This window comes from Protopterus annectens, chromosome 14.part0, assembly GCF_019279795.1.
Source record: "Protopterus annectens isolate FY-2018-M chromosome 14.part0, PAN1.0, whole genome shotgun sequence".
NCBI classification, from domain to species: domain Eukaryota; kingdom Metazoa; phylum Chordata; order Ceratodontiformes; family Protopteridae; genus Protopterus; species Protopterus annectens.
In genome coordinates, this window is record NC_056748.1 from 706498595 (window position 1) to 706513955 (window position 15361).

A 15361-nucleotide genomic window follows, 5' to 3' on the forward strand; every position below is an offset into this window, starting at 1 on the left:
TATGACCTTTCTCCTCCATTTTTCATGAGAGCAGGCATGAGATTAATGACTGAGCCATAGAACCAACGGAATGCCACAGTATTCTGATTTATTGACCACTTAGCATTGATGAAGCTGCAAACAAGAGTCAAACAGATGTTGCAACTGCATTTTTCTTTATCACAATGAACAGCTTCTTTGCATTGTTAACTACTTGTTTGCATTACACTATGTGTTATATTACCCCACCTCCCCCCAATTTTAATCAATCAATAATACATTTCCCTGTAGGAAAATGAGCACTGTGCAACATGTGGGACCACATCTTCAAATACATCTGTATTTCAGCACTTTAAAGCCATCAGTGTGTTGAAGTTTTTTTTGGTTAAAGATGGTTCTACTCGATTTTGAGTTAGTCATGTCTGTAGCAGTTTGACTGATTCACTGTTTTGCCATATACTTGAATTAATGCAAATTGGACCAAATAAGGCCTGTGTGACTTCTGATTTCCAGTAAGACTAAAAATTCCACTTAATAGTTCAGTTAGACTATTGTATACCTCTGCAGTAATTTTGCTACACTGGATTTATTGAGAAATCAAGACAATCCATATCTCCAGTCATTTTTTTTGAGTGTGATATGTGTGTGTATGTGTGTGTGTGTGTGGGGGGGGGCTACAATCATTTTTTTTTACTTTGTTTTGAATGTAAAATAACTCTATGTACTGTGGAACTTCTGTTCTCTTATGTTATTTCATTTGAGTGTTTAAAAAGTTAAACATTGTGCAAAGTTAAACCACTGTCTGTGGTTTCCATGTTATAGATATGCTGTTATATCATGGCATAAAGTGAAAATAAGCATGATTTCAGATAAATATGTGTGAGGAGGTGTAGTATGTACACATGTACACACACAGTTATAGATGCTAAACTCACTACCGGTCTTAGCTTCTTCTGGATGCTAGTCAGAATATATGTTTTGTGCAAGAAACGTGTTCTAAAAAGCAGTCTTTAATAGTTTGACATTTTCTTCCTTTGTGCTTTGTGTTTTTATCTTGACAATATAAACAATTAATCTGACCTTCGTCTTTATTCTTGGTCAGGCTTCCCAAAGTGGTCTTAGCAATACAGACTTAGAAAAAACAGAAAACTGACACCTCTATAAGGTGACAAGAAAGGTCAAATTTTACTTTTTAGACCTGCACACATAAATACATTGGAAACACCCTGTTATAATGTTATAACTGTATATTAATACTGTAGTCCGTAGCTAAAAACACTGTTTTGGCTATAACAAGAGCATTTATATGTGTTTATAGGCTTTGAAAATTTTAAACTAACATAAGTAGTTCATATACCCTAAAATGCAGAAAAAGAATTGCCAGCAGTAATATTTAGTTTTAATAACTTATTAAGCAAAATTGGTTGCTAGTGATTTAATATTTTAAGAATCCTTTTTAAACATGCCCAGTTTCAGCTTGATTGATCAAGAGAAGTATTACACATAATAGTGAATCTTTGTATACTGAATAGCAGCATATCACTCAGTTGGAACAGCTTCTTTGAAGTGTAGTGCATATTCAAATGCTTACTATTTTAACAGTATATTTTGTTTGCTGCAGCAGCAGCTAGCAGTGACACAACACCAATGCAAACTCTGATGCCTTTCCCATCAGCATTTCTGCCTGTTGATGTAGTGTTCTCAGCTTTCATTGCTAAGCCTCATCATCTCAACTCAGGACACAGCACTGAAGTATAACAGCAGCAGTCTATGTTTATTCTACACCTGCTTCAGGTGAAACTATTAAGTATTGCTGTAAATAAAATCAAGATGATGTTTCCCTGATATTTATTTCAAAATAGAAGCATGCAGCATATTTCCAATGCCACTAAGACATGGTTTACATGAACCTTAAAGCAAAAGGTTCCAGTATACTTCCAAAATACTGTAATAGTCATTTCAAGCCATTTATTTTCTCAGTAGCAGTAAAATGTACCAACATTTGGAAGACTATCATAGAATGAAAACTCTGATAAAATCTAGCACCACAAAGTCAGTATTTTAATTGTTAGAGTACCTGATCAGAATGCAGAATGCTGTGTAAATGATCCTGTCCTGTCCTGTATGCATACACACAGACACACACACACACACACACATACACATACACGCACACGAGTACATACACACACATGAGCATGCAAAATAGATTCATAGATTCATAGATCAGTACTAGGCTAACTGTCCTCGGGGAACATTTTAAGCCTAGCCAATTACCCCCATGTGAGAATCAAACCCTGGACCTTGTGTTTCTAAGGTAAGCACCTTAACCATTAGGCCAACCTCCCAAAAACATGCCCAAAATATTGGATTGGGGCAAAAGGAGATGGTTTTAGCATACAATTAGTAATTTACAGCTGCCCCATCCCAGTCTCTGTCCCCTTTCACTTATCAATTTGTTTTTTATATATGTTTCTATTCACACCCTACCATGCTTTGTAAACTCATTCTAAGCATCAGCTACTCTGTCTGTGGAGGAGCACAGCCTTAAACCTATGCTGTAGCTTTTTCCTTTTTTTTTTTTTTTATATATGTAGGTGGTGCCCCCCCCCCCCCATGCCCCCTTAGGTCTGGACTCTGACATTCTCCCTACTTTATCTTATACACCCAGATCAGGTCTCTTTCTTGTTTCACTGAATCTCCAGAGAAAACAGCCTTCCTAACTTCCTGCCATAGTCCATTCCCTCCATACCCTTAATTAACTTTGTTGATTTTGTTTCTATCTTTTCCAAGACTTCTGTGTTCCTTTCACAGTATAGTCCATAGATTTGCACACAGTACCCAGGACAAGGCCTGACCATTTATCTTCAAGGGGATACAATGACTTTATTGTCCCTTCAGAATATCTTATTCCGGATACATTGTAGCACTAAGTTGGGTAAAACTTCAGCCTTTTAGCTCTATGCCTAATGTTCCAGTTGTGATGATGTGATCATCACCAACAGGTTACTTGCCTGGTCAGTCCACATTAAACCCTCTAGTCTTGGTTTGTTGTGCTCACTTTACATTACCTTATGTCCCAGGTGTCATCGATCTGCATTTTATCCTCCAATTAATATAATCATCAGGGGGATAAATAGAAGCTCCCTGTTGCAGTGACCATGGTGAATAATCATGTCTTTTGGTGAAAGTGGCATTATCCATGATTTGGCCAAGTGTTAGTTGGGCTAATGGCCTACTTCCCTTTTTTGCTACAAAGCTGTGCTGATTCCAGTCCAGTACAAGACCATTCCAGGTATTTCACTAATCTTTTCAGTTTTTATACATTTTTCCAGTAAACCTTCCTAGTTCTAATACGTAACAGTGAAAGTGTAGTAAAAGAGATGGAAAAGACAAGACATACCGTACAATGTTAGGTACTTGATTCAGCGTCATTCCTTGGTTGGCAGGTTACTTTGCAAAGGCTGTTTATTTCTGCTCATCTAGAAGGATATCAGGAATGTTGCTGTTTTCAAGAAAAACATTTTTAGTTATGTTTCCATCATTTTCCAGTGACTCACTTTAGTTATTCATTTAGCTTTTGATAGTTGGAAAAGGTGTGCTATACTCAGCCATTTGTTTACAAGCACCATATATGCATAAAGCAAGTGCAACCAGAATTTTAATTACATTAATTTTTTTAAGGTAGGTGGACTGAATTCAATTGCCCATTTTCATCTACAGCCTTACTAGAAAACAAAAGTAGTAAGTTATGTATAAGTTATGCGAGTAATATAGTATCACACTACAAAGACATTTTTAAACAAAAGGTTGAATAGTTAATAAAATCTAATGTTTTCTCCAGTTGAAATTTACAGTTGAACTGATCTCCAGAAAATATTTATTTATCCTGATAGTTGCATATGAACGACTCATGAAGGTGGTTGTTAATATATTTATTTATTTATTTATTTATTTGTCATTTGTTAACCAGGTTAGTTCAGCTGAGCCAGAGGCCCATTTTCAGTGGAGACCTGCAGAGAAAAGCTCCAGATTATATAAAGAAAAATTTCAACAATTCAAGACTGCACATTAGAAATACATACAATTTGAATCAATGCAATGTGAATGTTGACAGTTTCATAGACACAGTATATTGTACATTAATGAGCTACAGTACAGAGGTATGCAAGAAAGGAGTACAAATTATACAGAAAAGGGTAATTAGCACAAGATTACTACCTAAGTGAGACAAAAGTGAAAGAAGTAAAAAAAAAAATTCCACGTTGTCATTACAAAGTATTGCATATAGACTAATTTAAACTTATCATAGTTTCATAGTTTAGTACTAGGCTATCTGCCCTGGGGCATTTGTAAGCCTAGCCATAGTGATGTGGCTTTCGCCACCCCATGAAATGGTACAAAAATGCACAGAATAGATTTAGAATATTGTGCCTCTGTCTAGTAGTGACACAGTGAAGGTCCCCTTATATAATAGAATTAGTTTACTGTGCCCCTGTCTAGTAGTGACACAGATGTGACCCCTGGGGTAAACTTACGATCTCCCATCCACTCATCAAGATTTCTCTTGAAGAGAGTTAGTGAGGGGCTCTGCCTAACATGTACTGGGATTCTGTTCCAGAGCATGGGAAGCCTCTGGGTTATTAATCTATCCCTCCAGCATGTTCTATTCATACTTGTGCTGAGGTTTAAGTCTTTAGTTCTCGTGGTTCTGATGGATTTGGATTTTTTGAGGTGGAGCATGTCCATCAGTTCCTGATTGGACATGGCCTTGTACGTCAGGCACAGATCACCTCTGAGCAGGCGGTATGCTACTGAATAGAGCTGGGGTTTCTTTAGTCTGGCAGAATAAGACATATGTTGGAGACCCTTGATCCTCTTGGTGAGGTACTGGTATCTCCAGCTGTTGCAAATGCCGGGTGAGGTACATACCAAATGGGGCATTGTACTCAATCATGGGTCTGATGAGGGAGGAGTATAGGGGTACAATGACATCCTTGGATCTGGATGTGAATCCCTTCATGATAATGTGTGCAAGGTAGAATGTCTTTCTAACCACTTTGGCAACGTGGGTGTCAAATGAGAGGTCGCTGTCGACTTGGGTCCCTAGGTCTCTGATTACTTTTTCCATACTCAGTGGGTTGCTGTCTATGTGATAATTTGTGGGTACTTTGCTTTTCCCAAAGGGGATGACTATACATTTTTTGGCATTTAGTTTAAGGCCATGACTCCGGCACCAGTTGCCCGTTTCTGTGAGGCCTTTTTGTAGGATGTATGTGTCCACTGGTGTATCGACTATGGCGCCTAGTTTGCAGTCATCTGCGAACTTTGTCAGCCACAACCCTCCCATGTTTGCTTTAACATCTGAGAAATAAATACCGAACAAGAGGGGTCCCAGGACAGATCCCTGTGGGACACCACTTGTGACTGGCTTTGAGTCTGACATTGCTCCAGCGATTTTAACTTTATGGGTTCTGTCCTTTAGCCAGTTTGCAACCCATCTAGTGACATAAGGGTTTACATTTAAGCTGTTGAGCTTATCTATGATGCCTGAGTGGGGTATTGTGTCGAAGGCCTTAGCCAAGTCCAGGTAGGCTGTATGGACTGCTTTGCCCTCATCAATGGCTCTAGTGACTGTTTCAAAAAAGTCAACCAGGTTCAAAAGGCAGGATCTGCCCTTTACAAAGCCGAACTGGGTGGGATCAAGTGTCTGTAGGTCCCCAATGTCTCTGTGTATGAGTTCCATAACGATTCTTTCCATAGCTTTGCAGACCAGGCTGGTTAAGCTTATGGGGCAGTAGTTCCCAGGGTCTGTAGAGGTACCCCCTTTGTGGAGTGGGACCACTGTTGCTGTACGCCAGTGTTCAGGTACATATCCTGTAGTAAGGCTAAGGTTAAATAGCATTTTTATGTGCGGGTTTAGCTCCTCTTGGAGTTCACGTATCACGCAACCCGGGATACCGTCAGGTCCCATTGATGCTGTGTTTTTAGCTTTGCTGAGGGCGGCTCTCACCTGGACATCTGAGATGACAGGGAGATTACATTCAGCTGGGATAAGTATTTCTTCTTTTGGGGGTGAAGGAGGGGAGAAATTTGCACTGAACCTGTCAGTCAGGATGTTGGCAATATCTGTGGGTTCAGTGTATTTTTTGTTGTTGTGAACTAACTCTGAGCATATCTGAGGGTTTCCGTCCAGGTTTCTAACATAGCTGAAGAAGGCTTTGTGGTTATCTTTAGTGTCCTTAGCGATTTTTCTCTCAAAGTTGGCCTTGGATGTTTTTATGAGAGAATGTAGTTTTCTGCTAGTGTTGATCATAGCACATAAGTGTTGTTATATACATCAGATCTATGTCTGATGAAAAAGTTTGTCTCTAAGAGATACAGGTTTTAGGGTAAAGGGTGGCTGATTAAGTTGGGTCCTAGCAAGGGCAGGAGCTTGAGTTTGCAAGGTATTTTTTTCAGTTCTTTTTTGAAGCTGTTAGTGGATTTGATATTTTGAATGTTAAAGGGGACTTTGTTCCAGGCTTCTGGCACAGTACTTTTGCAGAGTAGTTTGCCTATGGTTTTATTAGGTTTGTGTCCATCAAGACGGAGTTGATCAGAGGAACCGAGAGCATGGGAAGGTGTACAGAGTGATACTAGAGACGAGATGGAGGGACAGGCAAAGGTGGTAAGTAAGGAGTGAGTGAATTGTAGCTGGGTTAGATGTAGTATTTGGGGGAATTCGAGCCATTGGAGTTGATTTAGGGCAAGGCATTGGTGAGATTTGTATGGTTGTTTGCTGGCAAATTTAGCTATTTTGTTATATATTTGTTCAAGTTTTTTTAATTAGGGTGGATTGTATGTGTGTAAGTATAGGAGAGGCGCAGAGAAGGGAAGGTAGGAGGAATGCTTCTGCCAGAGATGTTTTGGAGTGAGAAGAGACAATTTTTTTTTTATTTCTACAGAGCAGTCCCCAATTTCTGATCTGTCTTTTTGATGCGCTGTTGAATGTGGAGATCAAATTTTAATTGGTCATCAATTATGGTGCAGAGAAGCTTAGTGTGTGGCTCAGCCTTAATAATAGTTTTATCAAGAGATGAGATGGTGAAGGTGTTCTTGTGATTGGCAAGAGATTTAGGCATGAAAAGAAGGAGTTTGTTTTTTTTAGGGCTGAGCATGAGTTGGTTTTCAGTTAGCCATTTTTCAATGGTGAGAAATGAGTTTTTGTTATGGAATGAAGGTGAGTGACTGAGTGATGTTATCAGAGAAGGAGATAAGAGTCATATCATCTGCATATTGTATAAGGAAGGAGGTGCTACATGATGAGGGGGGTTGTTAGTAAAGATATTGAAAAGAAGTGGCCCTAGAATAGAGCCTTGGGGGACTCCTGTCTGAATGGATAAAAAAGGTGAGCAGGTGGTTTGCCATCTAACAGACTGCAGCCTATTAGAAAGGTAGCTTGAGAACCAGAGGATGGTGGAGGTGGAGAGGTTGAGATCTGATAGTTTAGTTAGTAGTTTAGAGTGAGAAACAGTATCAAAAGCTTTAGAGAGGTCTAGGAAAAGAAAGGACACTAGTTGTTTTTTTGTCTCTGGCCTCTGTGACACTATGAGTGAAAGACTGAAGGGCAGTGGAGGTATTGTGATTTGGCCTAAAGCCGTGTTGAGTAGGGATCAGAAGGTTTTCCTGAATTAGGTGTTTGAGGAAATGATTATGTATGCATTTTTTGAGGATTTTTGAGAGTGGGGATAGGATGGCAATGGGTCTAAAATTCTAAGGGTCGGTGGAGTTACCTCCTTTGTATAGTGATATGGTGTAGAAATATTTCTAGATGTCAGGGCCAGTAGATTCTTGAATTGATCTGTTAACAAGTACTGAGATTGGGTAGGCTATAAAGGCAGCTGTGAGTTTAAGAAAGCGAGGAGGTAGATTATCAAAACAGGGGGAACAAGGTTTTATTTTAAGCAGAAGAGATTTAATATAAGCAGTGGGGATTTGTTTAAGAGAAAAAGGGGCAGTATTGGAAGCAGAGGAAGAGGTGGAGGAGGACTTTCATTTTGGTCAGTGTGGGTTAGTTTGAGAATAGATTCAATGAAATAAGAGTTTAGAAGTGTGGCAGTTTCAATTTGAGTAGGGGTTAGGAGTAGTAGGTTTCTCAGGATGAAGGAGTTTATTAATGGAGTGCCAGAATTTTTGAGGTTAGAGTAGTTGGAGGACTGGGCCTCACAGCAGAATTTTTTCCTATCTTTGTGGATTTGCTTTTTGGTGAGTTTCTAAGTTGTTTGTATTTCTGGAGTAACGTAGTGGATTTAGTTTTTAACCATTCTTTCCAAATATTGTCTCTTTTTTCATAAGGGAAAGTGTGTTGTTTGTGGGCCAGGGTGTGTGGTTGGTGTTGAATCTTATTTTCCTTATCGGTGCAAGGGAGTTAATAATATCAAGGAAAGTATGGTTAAATTCATGAACTGCTTCAGTGAAGGGGAGGCGTTGAAGGTAGGACCAGTTATCGAAGATTTCAGCATCAAAGCAGGAAAGGTTGCATCAGTGTCTGGTATAGGTCGTACCTGGGGATTTGAAGAGAGTATCTTTGCACAGAAGTAGGAAGGTAGTCACTCAGGGAGTCAGGTAAAGTGCTGGCATTATGGCAGAGGATTGGGTCAGAGATAAGAATCCAATCCAGGATCGAACTGTTATTGTTGTTTTTATTTAAGTGAGTGGATGTTGTGATTAGTTGTTTACAGTCATGGAGGTTAATGTTAAGATTTGGTGAGTTGGTTGACAGTTTTATCCAGTCAGTATTGACATCACCCAGGATGATTGTCTCATAGGGTATCTGGAGAGAGAGATCCATGATAAACTCCCAGATATGCTCAAAATTAGTTCAAAATGATGTGAAGATTACTGATCCTACAGACATTGCCAACATACTGGCTGACAGGTTCAGTGCAAACTTCTCCCCCCCCTCCCTCCCTAAAGGAGAGATATCTATACCAAATGATTGTAGCCCCCCAAACATCTCTAACGCCCAGGTGAGAACTGCTCTCTCCAAGGCAAAGAACACAGCATCCATGGGACCTGATGGTGTCCCCGGCTGTGTGCTCCATGAACTCAACGAGGAATTAAACCCACAGTTAGGACAGCTGTTTAATCTTAGTCTCACCTCTGGATACGTACCCAGGGAGTGGCGCACAGTGACTGTGGTCCCACTCCACAAAGGCAGTGCCTCCACCGACCCTGGAAATTACCGTCCCATTAGCTTGACAAGCCTTATCTGCAAAGCCATGGAGAGGATCATAATGGATCTCATAAATAAAGACATAGGGAACTTGCAGACTTTGGATCCAACCCAGTTTGGCTTTGTCAAAGGCAGATCATGCCTTTTAAACTTGGTTGACTTTTTTGAAACAGTCACCAAGGCCATTGACGAGGGAAAGGCAGTCCATACAGCCTACCTAGACCTGGCGAAGGCTTTTGATACAATACCTCACTCGGGTATCATTGAAAAACTCATCAACTTAAATGTAAACCCATACATTACAAGATGGGTTGCAAACTGGCTGAGTGACAGAACCCACAGGGTCAGAGTTGCTGGCACCATGTCAGACTCAAAGCCTGTCACAAGTGGTGTCCCACAGGGCTCAGTCCTGGGCCCACTCTTGTTTGGCATCTACTTTTCTGAAGTACAAGCAAACACAGGAGGGTTATGGCTGACAAAGTTTGCAGATGACTGCAAACTGGGCGCCGTAGTTGAAATCACATCCAACACAGATATCCTTCAGAAGGGTCTCACAGAAACGGATAACTGGTGCCAGAGCCATGGCCTAAAGTTAAATGCCAAGAAATGCATAGTCATACCCTTCGGGAAAAATAAGGTTACCCCTAGCTACCATATAGGTGGCAATCCCTGAACACAGAAGAAGTTATTAGGGACCTGGGAACCCAGGTTGACAGTAGCCTTTCATTCGACACTCATATTGCTAAAGTAGTTAGGAAGACCTTCTACATTGCCCACCTTATCATGAAGGGATTCACATCTAGATCAAGGGAAGTCATAGTCTCCCTATACTCATCACTCATCAGACCAATGATCGAGTACAATGCCCCATTCGGAATGTATCTGACCCGACACTTGCAGCAGCTGGAGAGGCCACAAAAGTTCCTCACCAAAAGGATAAAGGGTCTCAAAAATCTGTCTTATGCTGCCCGACTGAAAGAACTCCAGTTATATTCAGTTGCTTACCGCTTGCTCAGAGGTGACCTATGCCTGACATACAAGGCCATGTCAAACCCAGATTTGATGAACATGCTTCATCTCAAAAATCTAGATCCCTCAGAGCCACAAGGGCGGGAGACTTAAACCTCGACACAGTTATTAATAGGACGTGCTGGAGGGATAGATTCATCACCCAAAGACTCCCTATGCTGTGGAACAAAATCCCGGTTTATGTGAGGCAGAGCACCTCGCTGGCCTTGTTCAAGAGGAATCTTGACCAATGGATGGGAGATCGCAGATACACCCCAGGGGTTACCTCAGTGTCACTGCTCGACAGAGGCACAGCAAAATAATGGGCATAGTTTCTCCAAACTAAAGGGGTGGCGTAAGCCACAAAACTATGGGCTAGGCTTATAAATGCCCTCGGGCAGATAGCCTAGTATGAACCTATGAACCTATGAACCTATGATAAGATCGGTTCAGGAATGGGTATGTTATTTCCAGGAGGTATATAGATGGCTACTATTGCAAATTCTGTATGTGAGTTGATGTGACAATTGAGAATACGTAGTTCTGCTGGGTGAAAGTCTGGGAGAGGTATATGGAGGGGAGATAAGTTGAGTAGCTCGGAGTACAGGATTGCAACCCCTCCCCCTTTTTGGACAGTCTGTCTGGATGGAAGATGTTATAGCTGGGAGGAAGGATTTCAGTGTTGGAGATGTGAGGTTTTAGCCATGTTTCGTATAGTGCTAAGATATGTGGAGAGTGGTGGGCTATCCAAGAATGCAGGCCGGTAGTTTTATTAAGTAGACTTTGCATATTCATTGCATAGATAGTAAGCAGAGGGGGAAGAGTGGGCAGATTTTTGTAAAGTGGGAGAAAGGATGATAGAGGGGTGTGGGAGGTTTATTAATTTAATTGAGTGGGTTTAGAAGGGTAGTAGTGATAAGAAAAGGATTTGTACTTGAGTTTAGGGGAGGTAGGCTTGTAAGTAAATATTTTGAATTTATGAAGTTGTGCGTAGGAGATATTGTACAGAGAGGAAGAGATTAAGAAGGGCAGGGGGACCCTTTTGGGTTATTGGATGTGTAAGTGTGGGAGATGGGGAAAGGTAATTGAGTTTTATATGATAGGAAGTAAGGATTGTGACATAGAGTAGGGAGGTAGTAAGACTAGGTGGACTTGGAACATGATGTGAGATGATGTGCATGAGAGTTAAGAGGGGCTGCAGTTAGGTATCTGTAGTAACGCAAAAGAATGTTTGAGTTATGAAAGAGTGTTTGTGTTTCAGTTAGAGAGATGAATGAATAAAGAAGTTAGAATGAGGAAGCTTGTCAAGGTGGAAAAGGAGGTTATAGGAGGGGTGAGGGGAGGAAATGTTGGTCATTAGTGTATGGGGTAGTATTAGGAGATGGGGAGGGGTTAGTGTGGCATGCAGAAAGCTTTAATAGGATTGATCAGGAACAGTGGGTGGAGATGGTGAAAAGTGAATGGATAGTAACAGTAGATGGGGAGGGGTTAGTGTGGCATGCAGAAAGCTTTAATAGGATTGATCAGGAACAGTGGGTGGAGATGGTGAACAGTGGGTGGAGATGGTGAAAAGTGAATGGATAGTAACAGTAGATGGCGAGGGGCTAGTGTTCGGTGGAGAAAGCTTTAATTGGATTAAAGTAGGAACAGTGGATGGGACTGAATCAAGGTTGTGACAGTTTAAATTTAGAGAAAGAGAGGGTGGGTGAGAATGGAGGTAGAATAGGGGAGCGGAGTGAGCCTGAACGTAGCATGGGTGAATGTAGCGGGATGAGCCAGAGAACCAGGTACACCAGTGACTACAGAAACAGAGAGAAAAAAAAGCAGCAGGGGTCAGTGATTAGTTGCCTGTATTTAAGCAGGTCAGTGATTAGTTGCCTGTATTTAAGCAGGTCAGTGATTAGTTGCCTGTATTTAAGCAGGTCAGTGATTAGTTGCCTGTATTTAAGCAGGTCAGTGATTAGTTGCCTGTATTTAAGTCTATATATGGAAAAGAAAGACAGAATAGTATAGCAGCACTACAGGTTATATGTATTTTGGTAGGATAAACAGAAATTGAGAAAATGTATGCCACAAAAGATGGTCATGGAGGGGAAATACAGAAAATGATGGATATTCAGTTTAGAATAGCAAGAGGGGAGGACTGCAGACAAAAGGCATGAGAAGTAGCAATAGAGGGTGCAGAGATGAGCTGAGCCGACTCAGGAATATGTGCAGGCCACTTTTAGATCATACCCCAATTAGAAAATAGTAAAAAGTATTAGCAATTTAACTGGAACAGGACACACATAACTCAACTGCGGGTAGATTGGTTCCGATTATGAGAGTCTGAGCTGGGAACCTGTATTGGAGGATCATGTTTCCGCACTGCAGAGGGGTAGGAAGGCTAAAAAGTGAAGTAACAAACAAAAAAAGACAGAGGCTTAATTGTAAAGGGTACAATTATAAGTGAAAGTCACCTTAATATGCTACAGGTGTATTAAATAAATATTTCAATTTAACATAGCAGCAATGCATATAAGTTCCCAGTTTTAAACAGCAGGGATAGAATGCATTAACCGTGTATAACCATCTCTTTAACAGTGGTTTCAGGTGACTGTGCTAAGCATAACTAAGTGTGGCAAACAACTCTCAGTAAATACAATGCTTTTAGATTGCTCTAATTACAAATGAAATACTTATGCTTGAAAAGACACTTAGTAAATATTGCATTTCCTGTTCTAAAATTTCTGTAACTTTTCCATCCACTTGGGTTAAAACACAACAATTATGAACAAAGTACACTTGGCTTCATTTATCTGAACCAGCCAGTTGAGGTGAGCTCTAACAACTATTTTGCTATAAGTACACTTGGTACGTTTAAAAATAGCTATTGGTACAAGCATAAAGCCATATGATACAGGTTGGTAATAAGTCAGTTGAAAGCATTGCAACAGTAATACAGTTTATAATGCGTAGTGCACATACAGCATTTTGTTAAGCACAGACCTAATGAGATAAAAAAATAATAAACCACTGAAAAAATGTGAGCTCCAGAGGCTTATTGCCAAAACAAATTAAACATTTCCATGTATTAATAAACAGACTTCATCAGAATCCTAAAAATCCATATCTACCACCACCTATTTTAAAGAACATTTTATAGGTCACTTTATCACTTACACAAATAACTAATAAAAATACATTTTCAAAAAAAAAAAGAAAGTACAAAAATCACTCTATAAAATGCTCTTTAATCTGTTTTCCCTGCATAGTCTGCATCATAAAATAAACAGGTTGCCAAATAACCCAACCCATTGGTTTTACAGTTGCAATGTCCTGGGCATTCTATTATGCTCTAATACCCTGCATGGTAATACTAGAACTATTTTATATTTACAATATTTATACACGCCACATTTTGATATTATTCTAGTCCTAGCACTAACTCCATGGCTGTTTCATTGCTCCAAAAGTTGCTTGATATTTCTGTTTCTACAAAAAAAAAAATGTGAATGTCCACACGATTTTCTTTTATTTCATTGCTAAATACTAACTTCCATTTTTCTTAATAATTATACATTGGGAAAACAAAAGGATCATTGTATTTCAGAATATATATGAACATCTGCATGACATAAAGCAGAATGATAAAAATAATGCATTGTGCAGACATTCAGTGGTCTGCAAGAACGGAAAAGGTCTGTTTTTATAATGGACAAAATTGTTGAGAATGAAAGAGTAGGATCATGGGAAACAAGGTTATAAAGACTTGGTGCAGCAGTGACAGCTGAATCCCACTAGGCCACCTAGATTAAAATATCAGAGAGCAATGAGTAATGTTGAAGATGAGATCCGCAAAGTTATGATTATGCATTTAAAAATATATAAATACATAACTATTCTGTAGTGAATTTTGTTGTACTTGTTGTTTTTTTTTTTTTTTTTGAAGAAGCATTTGGTTAATTTTTATCAGCTGATTGTATAAATAATTATGTAACCTGTGAAAGGTTATTTAAAAGAAGTATGTTAGCGGGTATGAATTTTTATTATTATGAGGCCTGTGTATCAATGAACAAAAGCACTTCATCTTTTTAATCTTTTTAATAAACTTCTGGATCTAACTTTTTTTGGCATTTTGTCATTTTTATTTATTTTTTCTTGTGAAATGCTTGAGTTTTTGATTGTTGTCTTTTTGGTATGAAAGAGAATGGTTTATTGAAGCATTCTGATCAATAGCTTAGAGTAAGAAAAGTGATGGAGTTGACATCTAATGACTGAAGACATATGAAGCAAAAAATAATTAGGGAAAGGGTCCTAATTTACAGACATTTAAATGCTGGTACTATTAACCTGGAACATTTAAAAATAAATTTCAAATTCCAGGAGCATCAGAGCAAAAAGTCTGAGAACAAATTAGAAAATCTGGACAGTTAAGATGTATGACTGAATGCATTGAATGAAGGTTTTATTTCTTAGGAAGAAATCTAGTGGAGAGCAGTAGTTAAAATAATTTATTTATTTATTCATTTATTTATTGCATTTCTTTACCAGGATGGTCTGGCTAGGCCAAAAAAAAAAACCTTTTCAGTGTAGGCCTGGGGAGAAAAGCTCCAAAGAAATAAATACAAATAATTTGGAACATATAATTATCACACTTTTGTTAAAAGTTCACAAAATTTCAGCAAGTTTGCAAATATTAACAAATTCAGGCAGATGAAGGTTAAAGTTTTTGTATCCATATCATTAAAAAGGAAGGCTCTGTAGCTTTTGGTTTGAATAGGAAAACATTTGCCTGTTGTGGTGTACGAAGCAGGGTGATTTATTTATAAATCTACAGATTTTACTTTAGTAATGTTTACTGTCTCTTAGAATTCCTACAATTAGGAATGGGAAGCCATAGTCCAGCATTTGCAGAAGCACCCTTTTAGTGATGGTGTTTCTTGCTGGGTGTTAACAGGTAGAAGATTCTTTGGCTAGTAGCCAGAGAACTTTGATTTAACAGTTTTATAACTGCAATGCGAAGAAAATGAATAGTTACATTACTGAGATGTGAAAGAAAGGTCATTTTTAAATCAAGATGAAGTCATAGATATCTAAAGTGCTGCAAAGAATGCAAGAAACCCAAGGTGAAAACAAACCAGTTTCACAGTTCTGGGAAGCATGGAATAGATGATC

The 15361-nt window shown here is 39.2% G+C and overlaps 1 long non-coding RNA gene across 2 annotated transcripts in view; it reads right to left on the minus strand.

Annotated features, from left to right (window-relative positions):
- Positions 1–15361, minus strand: part of LOC122789185 — a 1666093-nt gene that overhangs the window by 674330 nt on the left and 976402 nt on the right. For both annotated transcript variants that reach the window (XR_006362788.1, XR_006362787.1), the window contains exon 2: positions 3383–3484. This is a non-coding gene — a long non-coding RNA (uncharacterized LOC122789185). The remainder of the gene's footprint in view (positions 1–3382; positions 3485–15361) is intronic.